General features: G+C 38.2%; 1 protein-coding gene across 2 annotated transcripts in view; it reads left to right on the top strand.

The window, feature by feature from the left end:
- Nucleotides 1-12,953, top strand: part of DCAF10 (DDB1 and CUL4 associated factor 10) — a 56,252-nt gene that overhangs the window by 22,994 nt on the left and 20,305 nt on the right. The gene's annotated exons all lie outside the window — the stretch shown is intronic.

The raw sequence follows: 12,953 nt of genomic DNA, 5'->3' as shown, positions 1-12,953 counted from the left end.
TTTAATTTCATTTATTGTGTTGTTCATTGTTGCTTGCTTCATCTTTAGTTCTTCCAGGTCCTTGTTAAATGTTTCTTGCATTTTCTCTATTTTATTTCCAGGATTTTGGATCATCTTTACTATCATTATTCTGAATCCTTTTTCAGGTAGACTACCAATTTTCTCTTCATTTGTTCGGTCTGGTGGGTTTTTATCTTGCTCCTTCAACTGCTGTGTGTTTTTCTGTCTTCTCATTTTGCTTATCTTACTGTGTTTGGGGTCTCCTTTTTGCAGGCTGCAGGTTCGTAGTTCCCGTTGTTTGTGGTGTCTGTCCCCAGTGGCTAAAGTTGGTTCACTGGGTTGTGTAGGCTTCCTGGTGCAGGGGACTAGTGCCTTTGTTCTGGTGGATGAGGCTGGATCTTGTCTTTCTGGTGGGCAGGTCCACGTCTGGTGGTGTGCTTTGGGGTGTCTGTGGACTTATTATTATTTTAGGCAGCCTCTCTGCTAATGGGTGGGGTTGTGTTTCTGTCTTGCTAGTTGTTTGGCATAGGGTGTCCAGCACTGTAGCTTGCTGGTTGTTGAGTGAAGCTGGGTGTTGGTGTTGAGATGGAGATCTCTGGGACATTTTCGCCGTTTGACATTATGTGGAGCTGGGAGGTCTCTTGTGGGCCAGTGTCCTGAAGTTGGCTGTCACACCTCAGAGGCACAGCACTGACTACTGGCTGCAGTACCAAGAGCCTTTCATCCACACAGCTCAGAATAAAAGGGGGAAAAAGTAGAAGGAAAGAGGATAAAAGAAAATAAAGTAAGATAAAATAGTTATTAAAATAAAAAATAATTATTAAGAAAAAAAATTTTTTTAAAAAGTAAAAAAAAAAGCGGACGGATAGAACCGTAGGACAAATGGTGAAAGCAAAGCTATACAGACAAAATCTCACACAGAAGCATACACATACACACAAAAAGAGGAAAAGGGGAAAAAATAATAAATCTTGCTCTCAGAGTCCACCTCCTCAATTTGGTATGATTCGTTGTCTATTCAGGTATTCCAGAGATGCAGGGTACATCAAGTTGATTGTGGAGATTTAATCCGCTGCTCCTGAGGCTGCTGGGAGAGATTTCCCTTTCTCTTCTTTGTTCGCACAGCTCCCGGGGTTCAGCTTTGGATTTGGCCCCGCCTCTGTGTGTAGGTCGCCTGAGGGCGTCTGTTCTTCGCTCAGACGAACGGGGTTAAAGGAGCCGCTGATTCGGGGGGCTCTGGCTCACTCAGGCCGGGGGGAGGGAGGGGTACGGAGTGCAGGGCGAGCCTGAGGAGGCAGAGGCCGGCATGACGTTGCACCAGCCTGAGGCGCACCGTGCGTTCTCCCGGGGAAGTTGTCCCTGGATCCTGGGCCCCTGGCAGTGGCGGGCTGCACAGGCTCCCCGGAAGGGAGGTGTGGATAGTGACCTGTGCTCGCACACAGGGTTCTTGGTGGCAGCAGCAGCAGCCTTAGCGTCTCATGCCCGTCTCTGGGGTCCGCAATGTTAGCCGCGGCTCGCGCCTGTCTCTGGAGCTCCTTTAAGCAGCGCTCTTAATCCCCTCTCCTCGCGTACCAGGAAACAAAGAGGGAAGAAAAAGTCTCTTGCCTCTTTGGCAGCTCCATACTTTTCCCCTTACTCTGTCCCGGCTAGCCGTGGTGCACTAACTCCCTGCAGGCTGTGTTCACGCCGCCAACCCCAGTCCTCTCCCTGTGCTCCAACCGAAGCCGGAGCCTCAGCTCCCAGCCCCGCCCGCCCCAGTGGGTGAGCAGACAAGCGTCTCGGGCTGGTGAGTGCTGATCGGCACCGATCCTCTGTGCGGGAATCTCTCTGCTTTCCTTTCCGCACCCCTGTTATTGTGCTGTCCTCCGTGGCTCCGAAGCTTCCCCCGTCCGACACCCACAGTGTCCGCCCACGAAGGGGCTTCCTAGTGTGTGGAAACCTTTCCTCCTTCACAGCTCCCTCCCACTGGTGCAGGTCCCGTCCCTATTCTTTTGTCTCTGTTTATTCTTTTCTCTTTTGACCCACCCAGGTACGTGGGGAGTTTCTTGCCTTTTGGGAGGTCTGAGGTCTTCTGCCAGCGTTCAGTAGGTGTTCTGTAGGAGTTGTTACACGTGTAGATGTATTCCTGATGTATCTGTGGGGAGGAAGGTGATCTCTGCGTCTTACTCTTACGCCATCTTCCCTGACTTCTCCAGACCAAAGGTTTTAATAAGGAAAGTGCAACAGTAAATATTAATAAAAAGAAAAATCCACCAAGAAGATATCATAATCATGAGCTTGTATACAACTTCAAATTAAGAAAGCAAAAACAATAATAATGAATTACATGTCTATAATCATATTAAGAGATTTTAATACAGTTCTGTCCAAAACTGGTAAATCAAGCAGATAAAAATTAGGTTGTAGAAGATTGTAAATACCTTGAACAACCTTTCTACTAAAAATAGAAATGCTGGATAAATTTTTTTTTAATATTTTTTTAAATGTAGAGTTGAACTGATAAGAAAGAAAGGAAGCCTAGGGCCAAAAGTGAAGCAGGAATGCAAAGAAGTAAACACGTACTCAGCTGGCTTTTTACCCTGAAGGCATCTGCCAAATGCCTGTGACTCTTGAGTTTCTGTTTTGACAGGTGTGAGGAGTACAAAGGACAGGAGAGTTAATTCTACGTCCAGTTCAAGGTGAGGAGTCTAATAGAAAACTCTGCATAAGGCTGGGGACTGCAAAGGGCTACAATTTCAGCATAAAGGTGATCTAGAAATAAACCACCTTGTTCATCTAGACTGTGGCATTGGGTAGAGGGATGTCAGAAAATCTCTGAATTTCTAACCACAAGCCAGCCTTCATGCAGCCTTCACACTGTGATATGGTCCAAAACCCTCCAGCCAGCAATTTTAAACTGGATCCAGCTTGGCAGGGCTGCCAAGAGAAACGCAAATCTTCTCTGAAGGAGCAAATTAAGTATTATAAAGAAGTCAGTTCTTCCCAAATTAATCTATGAATTTAGTGCAGTTTTAATCAAAATCCCAACAGAATGTTTTGTTTTTTCTTAACTTGATTTAAAAGTTCATATTGAACAGCAAAGTGGCAAGAATGTCTGAGAAAAGTTTGAGGAAGACTGAGATTGTAGGAGTACTCACCCCTCCAGATATCAGACGTTGTCTTAGGACAGAGATAGATTAAGTGACCTATGGAATGGAATAGAACTTCCAGAAACAGACCCATGCATATATGAAAATTTTATATATGACAGCAGGGGCATTATAAACCAGTGGGGGAAAATGGAAAAGAGAATTTGTTATATGTATGAGAAAAGAAAATGAAATTAGATTTCTATCTCATACCATAACTAAAAATAACTGCCAGTTAAAGACGTAATTATGAAAGCAAACCTTTTTAGAAGAAATATAGAATATTTATGTTCTAAGTACGAGAAAGGATTCTTTTTAAGACACAAAAAGTATAAACCATTGAGGATTGATAAATTCAACTGCATTAAAATTTAAAACTTCATTATAACCAAAGACATAACAGTGTGAGAAGGTAAGCTATAAGCTGGTGCGAGAAGATATTTTCAATGTACATAGCCAAAAAAAGGATTAGTGGGCTTCCCTGGTGGCGCAGTGGTTGAGAGTCCGCCTGCCGATGCAGGGTAGACGGGTTCGTGCCCCGTTCCGGGAAGGTCCCACATGCCGCGGAGTGGCTGGGCCCGTGAGCCATGGCCGCTGAGCCTGCGCGTCCAGAGCCTGTGCTCCCCAACGGGAGGGGCCACAGCAGTGAGAGGCCCGCGTACCGCAAAAAAAAAAAGGGATTAGTATCCAGAATATATGAAACAATTACCTTAGAGCAAAATAGGCAGAGACTCGCATAAGAGAAAATAAAATGAGCAATAAATATGGAAAGATTTTCAAGCTTACTAGTTATGGAAATGCAAATAAAAATAACAATGAAGACATATCAAATATTGACAAAGATGCTGAGAAATAGAAAACTCTTAGACATTATTGATGGAATATAAATTGGTAAAATTATTTTGAGCAATTTAGCAATATCTGGTAAAATTGAAGATCGATTGTTTAAAAGAAATTAAAGCACATGTGAACAAGGAAATGTGTAAAGAAGGTTCATTACAGCATCGTTAGTAATAGAAGTTGAAAACAAATCTCCATCAAGAGGAAGATAAGGGACTTCCCTGGCGGTCCAGTGGTTAAGACTTCGCCTTCCAAGGCAGGGGGTGCAGGTTCAATCCCTGGTCGGGGGGCTAAGATCCCACATGCCTCGTGGCCAAAAAAACAAAACATAAAAGGAAGATAAATGAATTGTATACTCATACGATGGAATACTATACGTCAGTTAAAATAAATGAACTAGAAGCATCAGCATCTGAGATATATCAGAAATAAAAGGTCGAGCCAGAAAAGCAAATTGTAAAATGAGCTGTACAGTGTGATACCATTTATATAAAGTTTAAAAATAAACTTGATGAAGGCATGTATTTGTTTGTTCTCTGCTCTATCCCCAGCACCTAGAACTGTGCCACATAGTGGGTGCTCATTAAATATTTACAGAATAAGTTGAATGCAAAACCAAACTGTAAATTACTTATGGATACATACTTATGAATTCATAGTATTAAAAACTTGCAAGGGGAGTGACAGACAACAAATTTTGGATAGTGGTTCCCTCTGGAGAGGGAGGGAGGGGAATGGGATTGGGGAGGGATATACAGGGGTCTTCAATTGGGTTTGTAATGTTCAAAAAAATCTGAAATATAACCAAATGTTAAAATTTGATAAAGCTGGGTGGTGGGTATCACAGATGTTTGTTATATTCTTCATAATTTTCTTTATGTTTCTAATATTTTACAATTTTAAAATTTCTTATCTCAAAAAGAAAAGACATGTCAAGTTGTTTGCCCCTACTCAAAATGACCTCTGACTAATTTGCTATTAGAATTTGTGTTCTTTTTCAATGTCAGTTCTCATTTGATGCTATCAATGTGCCTGTCCTAGAACCCCACACCTACAAATTTGAATTTGCTTCTTATCTGTTTGTTAGAAAAACAGATTTTGAAGCTATTTAGAAGTACATATCACTTAAGTGTTTTGAGTAAGGATCTGAAAGGTCCTCTGGCATGAGCTTAATTGTGTATTACTTATTAATTTTTTGAGTGCTTACCATGTGCCAAACCTTTTGTGAAGCACTTTTGATACATTATATTGTTTAATCCTCACAGTATCCTGATGTGAGACAGATATTGTACTCATTTTAAGGAATGAAGAAACTGCAACTCAGATAAAGAGATTTCCCCGGGGTCTTTTTATAGGAAGTGGTAGAGCTGGAATTCATACTCAGTTCCATTAGACCACCTCACTGTACTGTTCAGAGATATGGACATGCATTTCCTGGTTTGGTTCTAGATAGTCATTTTCCACATACTTAATAATGTCTTCTAGTTCATTTCTTAGTTTTGAGGTTTGCTTATATTGTAAAATAAAAATATTGATAGTTTTGGAGAGTATTTTCTGTTGCTTCATATGAAAGTAAGGGAAAAAATATGTAATTTAAATTCTTTTTTTTTTTTTTTTTTTTTTTGTGGTACACGGGCCTCTCACTGCTGTGGCCTCTTCCGTTAAGGAGCACAGGCTCCGGACGCTCAGGCCCAGCGGGCATGGCTCACGGGCCCAGCTGCTCCGCGGCACGCGGGATCCTCCTGGTCCAGGGCACAAACCCGTGTCCCCTGCATCGGCAGGCGGATTCTCAACCACTGCGCCACCAGGGAAGCCCCTGTAATTTAAATTCTTAAGCCCAATATACAGCCTTACTTCTCATTCATGAAGGTTTAAGAGTTTAAGAGTCCATTTAATAATCAAGGTCCCCCAGTTATGAGGTTAGAGGGGGAACTGAGGTTATCCTAAGAATATTTACTTAGTGATATGGCAGTTAAAAAATTAGTACCCATTTAAATATTCCAGGATCTGCTTTTCCCTCCCACTGTCTTTGTTGGTCTTTTCCTGATTGTTATATTTCAAACAATATAATGTAGGTTCAGTGCTTATCATGGGGAACATGAAATTTCTGATCTTGCAAAGGATGTAAAATTTTGCAAGGCCTTGAGAGTGATGTTAGAGGACTGGTCAAAATCATTGGCAAATGAGGATCTGATAGAGTGAGACTAGTTATCAATTAGAGAAAAGAGAACGACAGAAATGATGACATGATAGAAACTTCAAAGAATTATGTGAATATCCCACAGGACTAAGGAAAGGCCTTTGGGAAAATTGATAAAGACCTTGAATGTTATACAGAAATGGCCCTCTTTTTATTATAGTACAAAATTCAGATATGAAGTAAGGATGTCATATTCTGCTTCATAATTTCATTGGAAAGATTATGCAAAAAACCCAAACATTTAATTTATTCTTGTTCTAAGAATTTGCATGTAGTTAAATAAATTTTAAAAGGCCTTTTTTGATGATTTTTAGTTGGTTTTTTAAAAAATACACAACACTTCCTTTCCCTTGTACAATGAAATGTTGGTACCTGTTTTAAGAAAATTCAATTTCAGTTGCTGTTATCCTTTACCAATCATCCTCTGATAATGAAGACCTCAATTTATCCAGAGCTGACACATATTGGAGTTTAATGGAGACATATGGAAAAGTTCTGTAATTCAGAAACTCATAGATTTCAATGTGTGTGGAGTGTCTCTTGTTTATTAGAGACCATGTAGTTAAAAATACTTTATAATTATTAACTTATTAGGTAGATTAAGTTTTAATTTGAGAGGATTGGGCCAGATCTCCAAGACTTATCTACCACTTTACACTTTCCGTGTCTACTTACTTTGGGATAAGAATTGTTGAGGGTGCTTTAACTGGTCTCCTAGTCTACATTCTTAATTTTCTATAATTTATCTACTCTCTTTACCAATGATTCTCCAGTACCAAAATTTTTAACAGGTAATACTTTGAGGGAAAAATGAGAAAACTAAAGTCTAAGTATTGAATTTTTCATTAAAGTAAACTTATTCAATTAAAAATTATTAACTTTTGTTCCATGATTTTCTGCATACTGATATTAAAATATCCATGCAACAATAGTAATTTTTCTCAGTGGCCTTACTGACAAAATTTTTTAAACCAATCCCTCTATTTTATTTTTTATGAATATAGTTTTGGAACCTAGCCAGCTCAGAGATCCTTCTGAAAGTCTTAACCAATCATGTCACTTTCTTGCTTAAAACCCTTCAAGGTGGACCACTGCGGCGTACAGCAATATAATCCCACTGGGGTTTTGAATCCATATGTGCATTATTTTCTGTATGAAATAAAATAGCTTAGTGTTTTTTTCCCTAAATTTTTCAAATATATAAAGATGCTTCTATGATGATGATCAATTTATTTTAAAAGTCTGACTTGACTTTCCAGTAGCCTTTGTTATTTTGTATTTTTTTAAATCGTATAATTCCTGTCAAGTGTGGAAGTCATTGAAATATTTTTACTTTTAAAAGCCTCATCAGTAAAGGTAAAACTATAAGGAGAAAAAATGGATTTGACAATATAATAATTAAATTTTTGATATGGTAAGAAAACATGTGAACCACGTTTAAAGATAGAAATATATGGAAAACATATTCAACATACTGTATTTGAAAAACTGAAGAATATTAGTAATATTTTGTAACTCAATAATAAAACTAATATTGCAAGAGGAAAATCAGCAAGGAACATGAATAGCAATTCCCCAAAGAAATATAATCTTCCAATTAATATGAAAAAAGTTCAACTTTACTAAAAATAAGTTTCAACCTAAAACAAGATGATATTTTTTTCCTAGCACTTAGCACAGGTATTAAAAAAATACCTCTGTGGGAAGGGTTTGGAGAAGCAGACACTCTCATAACCGCTGGTAGAACTAGATATTGGTATGTTCTTTTGAGGACAATTTGTCTATATGTATCAAAAGCCTTACCTTTTAAAAAAAAAATCCCTTTTTACTTAACAATACATTTTTCTGGAAATGTATTTAGAAAAATAACTAGGAATGTGATTAATATTTGGCTGTTAGCATATTCATCATTGTGTTTTTTTTTTTTTTAATTTTTATTTATTTATTTATTTGTGGTATGCGGGCCTCTCACCACTGTGGCCTCTCCCGCTGCGGAGCACAGGCTCCGGACGCGCAGGCTCAGCGGCCACGGCCCACGGGCCCAGCCGCTCCGCGGCACGTGGGATCCTCCCGGACCGGGGCACGAACCCGCGTCCCCCGCATCAGCAGGCGGACTCTCAACCACTGCGCCACCAGGGAAGCCCCATCATTGTGTTTTGAATAGTAATAAATTGGCAGCAATCTAAACATCCAAAAATTGCAAATTAGTTTAAAATAGAAAAGATTATGGTTCACTCATACGGTGAATGCTATTCAGCCATTAAGAATTATTTTGTCAATAAATCTTTAATGACATGGCAAAATAGTTATGAAGTAATATTAGTCTTGAAATACATGAATTAGGCTAAATATCAATTACAGTCATTATTTTTGGTGTAGGTTTTTTTCCATTTAAAAAAATATTTTCAATGGGCATGTATTTATAATTAAGAAATAGTTATTGGGAATCACTATAGAATAATACCATGATGTATTCTCTACTTGTCTCTACTTTTCCACACACAGCACTTTTAACTGCTGTTGCCTCTCAAGAGTACACTATCCCTGTACACACCTTTGTAACTTTGCTTACCCCTTGGCCACTTAGGGTGTTCCTGCTCATTTTTTTTAAGTCAGTTCAAATGACACCACCATGAAACCTGTCCTAAACATCCTCTTTTCTTTGCTTACTCCCCACACATGTATTTTGTATAACTATGTATTTCTAATGTCTTCTCCATTAGGCAGTGAACTTCTGTCTTATTCATTTATTTAATAAATATTCGTGAGTGGGACTGTGTGTGTTGGGTACTGCAGATCTAATCATGAATTATGCAGACAGGTTTCCCCTGCCTTCAAGGAGTTTATAGCCTTGTAAATTTATTCCTTACACTGTAACATTAAGTATTACCATAGAACTGTAGAGTGCTTTGGGAAGTTAGAAGATCGGTAAATCTGGCCCAGGCTGGATAGAGAGAGAAGCCTTCCTGGAAGGGATGATAGCTGGCTATTAAAAAGAAAGCAAGTGTTATCCAGGTCAAGAGGTAGGGAGGATGTGGTTTCAGGTAGCAGAAACAGCCTGTACAAAAGCCTGGGATTTTAAAATCGTGTTAGCTTCAGGAAGGCCATTATGCTGTTGTGGATATTGAGATTGATTTCTGAGACAAAATAATTTTATATAATTCTAAATAATAATAATTCAAAATAACTATATATATATATATATATAAGAAATTCCAGAATTCATTTCTTCTGCGAGAGATTAGTTATATATAAAAGAATATGTTAGAGAAGGCATCCTAATGTTGAATTGAGCAGAAATTAAAATGTGATAGGTAGGTTATTTTTTAAGTGTTTATATAAAATATATTCTCACTAAGGATTGAGAAATTAGTGTAAAATAATTAAAAATCTGAATTATAGAGTATTTTAATTGTCTACTTTGTTTTTATAGAAGTATAGTTGATTTACAATGTTGTGTTATTTTCTGATATACAGCAAAGTGATTCAGTTATATATATATTTTTTTCATATTCTCTCATTATGGTTTATTACAACATATTGAATATAGTCCCCTGTGCTATACAGTAGGACCTTGTTGTTTATCTATTTTCTATATAGTAGTTTGTTTCTGCTAATCCCAAACTCCTAGTTTATGCACCCCCCCTTTCCCCTTTTGTAACCATAAGTTTGTTTTCTAGGGCTGTGAGTCTGTTTCTGTTTTATAAATAAGTTCATTTGTATCATCTTTTAGATTCCACATGTAAGTGATATCATACCATATTTGTCTTTCTCTGTCTTATTTCACTTAGTATGATAATCTCTAGGTCCATCCAGGTTATTGCAAATGGCATTATTTCATTCTTTTTTATGGCTGAGTAGTATTCCTTTGTACATATATATCACGTCTTCTTTATCTGTTCATCCGTCCTTGGACATTTAGGTTGCTTCCATGTCTTGGCTATTTTAATAGTGCTGCAATGAACATTGGGGTACATGTCTTTTTTTGAATTAGAGTTTCCTGATATATTCCCAGGAGTGGGATTGCTGGATCGTATGGCAATTCTATTTTTAGTTTTTTAAGGAACCTCCATACTGTTTTCCATAGTGGATGTACCAATTTACATTCCCACCAACAGTGTAGGAGGGTTCCCTTTTCTCCACATCCTCTCCAGCATTAATTATTTGTACACTTTTTTTTTTTTTTTTTTTGCGGTACGCGGGCCTCTCACTGCTGTGGCCTCTCCCGCCGCAGAGCACAGGATCCGGATGCAGGCCCAGCGGCCATGGGTCACGGCACCAGCCGCTCCGCGGCATGCAGGGTCCTCCCGGACCGGGGCACGAACCCGCGTCCCCTGCATTGGCAGGCGGACTCTCAACCACTGCGCCACCAGGGAAGCCCTTATTTGTACACTTTTTAATGATGGCCATTTTGTAAGGTGATACCTCATCGTAGTTTTGATTTGCATTTCTCTAATAATTAGCAATGTTGAACATCTTTTCATGTGCCTATTGGCCATCTGTATGTCTTCTCTGGAGAAATGCCTATTTAGGTCTTCTGCCCATTTTTTGATTGGGTTGTTTGTTTTTTTGTTATTGAGTTGTACAAGCTGTTTGTATATTTTGGAAATTAAGCCCTTGGAGGTCACATCGTTTGCAAGTATTTTCTCCCAGTCCATAGGTTGTCTTTTCATTTGGTTTATGGTTTCCTTTGCTGTGCAAAAGCTTATAAGTTTGATTAGGTCCCATTTATGTAGTTTTGCTTTTATTTCTATTGCCTTGGAAAACTGTTAATTATCTATTTTGTAATCTTGACTGGTCCAATAAAATGTTGCTAAGTGAGATTATTTGGGGAATGCTTTTGAATTAATAGATAAAAAATGATGGTATGTTTTCTCTTTTTTTTACTGAATGAAAGATTTTTTAAAGTTCTGTAGTGCTTTACAATTTTCAAAAGTTTCACACAGATGATTTCATATAATCCCATAATAACCCCATTTTTTTTTCCCCTCCTACCCCTCTCCTGCCCCTCCCTGCTTCCCTCTCCCCACTGGTAACCACTTGTTTATTCTCTGTATCTGTGTCTGCCTTTTTAAAAATTTTATTCACTAGTTTGTTGTATTTTTTAGATTCTACATATAAGTGATATCATATAGTATTTGTCTTTCTCTTATTTCACTTAGTATAATGCCCTCTAAGTCCATCCATGTTGCTGCAAATGGCAAAGTTTCATTCCTTTTTATGGCTGAGTAGTATTCGATTGTATATATATAACACATCTTCTTTATCCATTCATCTGTTGATGGACACGTAGGTTGATTTCATACTATGGCAATTGTAAATAATGCTGCTATAAACATTGGAGTGCATGTATCTTTTTGAATTAGTGTTTTTGTTTTTTTCAGATATATACCCAGGAGTGGAATTGCTGGGTCATATGGTAGTTCTATTTTTAGCTTCTGAGAAACCTCTATATTGTTTTCCACAGTGCCTGTACCCATTTACATTTCCACCAGCAGTGTATGAGGGTTCCTTTTTCTCCCCATACCCACCAACATTTGATATTTGTGTTCTTTTTGATGATAGCCATTCTGACAGGTGTGAGGTGATACCTCATTGTGGTTTTTTAATCTTTTCATGTGCCTTTTGGCCATCTGCATTTTCTCTTTGGAAAAATTAAAAATTAAAAGATGGGTTGTTAGTATTTTTTGATGTTGAGTTGTATAAGCTGTTTATATATTTTGGATATTGACCTTTTATCAGCTGTATCATTTGCAGTATCTTCTCCCATTCAGTAGGTTGTCTTTTCAAACTATTTTGCCAATAGATTCCTTTGCTGTAAAAAAGCTTTTAAGTTTGTTAAAAAATCTTATTAATTTATTAATGTAGTTTACAAACTAATTTATGCATAGCCATAAAATTATTTTGAAATATATATAATCACTAAGTAACAACAGCTTCCCACCCTAAGTCTTTTTTTTAATTTAAAAAATTTATTTTATATTGGAGTATAGTTGATTTACAGTGTTTTGTTAGTTTCAGGTGTACAGCAAAGTGATTTAGTTTTATATATATATATATATATATATATATATATATATATATATATATATTCTTTTTCAGAGTCTTTTCCCATGTAGTTATTACAGAGTACTGAGTAGATTTCCCTGTGCTATAGAGTAGCACAGGGACCTTGTTTGTTTGTTTTTTAAATTAATTAATTTATTTTTTGGCTGTGTTGGGTCTTCGTTGCTGCGTGTGGGCTTTCTCTAGTTGTGGCAAGAGGGGGCTGCTCTTCGTTGTGGTGCATGGGCTTCTTATTGAGCTGACTTCTTTTGTTGCGGAGCACAGGCTCTAGGTGCACGGGCTTCAGTAGTTGTGGCATGTGGGCTCAGTAGTTGTGGCTCGCAGGCTCTAGAGCACAGGCTCAGTAGTTGTGGCGCACGGGCTTAGTTGTTCCGCAGCATGTGGGATCTTCCTGGACCAGGGCTTGAATGTGTGTCCTCTGCATTGGCAGGCAGATTCTTAACCACTGTGCCACCAGGGAAGCCCTACTTTTATTTTTTAATTTTTTAAAATTTATTTATCTATTTATTTGGCTGCGCCACACAGCTTTCGGGATCTTAGTTCCCAGACCAGGGATTGAATCTGGGCCCTCGGCAGTGAAAGCACAGAGTCCTAACCACTGGACTGCCAGGGAAGTCCCTGTGGGGAATTTTTAAATTACTGATTCAATTTCATTGCTGGTAATTGATCTGTTCATATTTTCTACTTCTTCCTGGTTCAGTCTTGGGAAACTCTACCTT

Source organism: Delphinus delphis, chromosome 6 (genome assembly GCF_949987515.2).
Source record: "Delphinus delphis chromosome 6, mDelDel1.2, whole genome shotgun sequence".
NCBI lineage: Eukaryota > Metazoa > Chordata > Mammalia > Artiodactyla > Delphinidae > Delphinus > Delphinus delphis.
The sequence above is the reverse complement of the archived record's forward strand: the minus strand, read 5'-3'. Positions and strand labels throughout refer to the sequence as shown.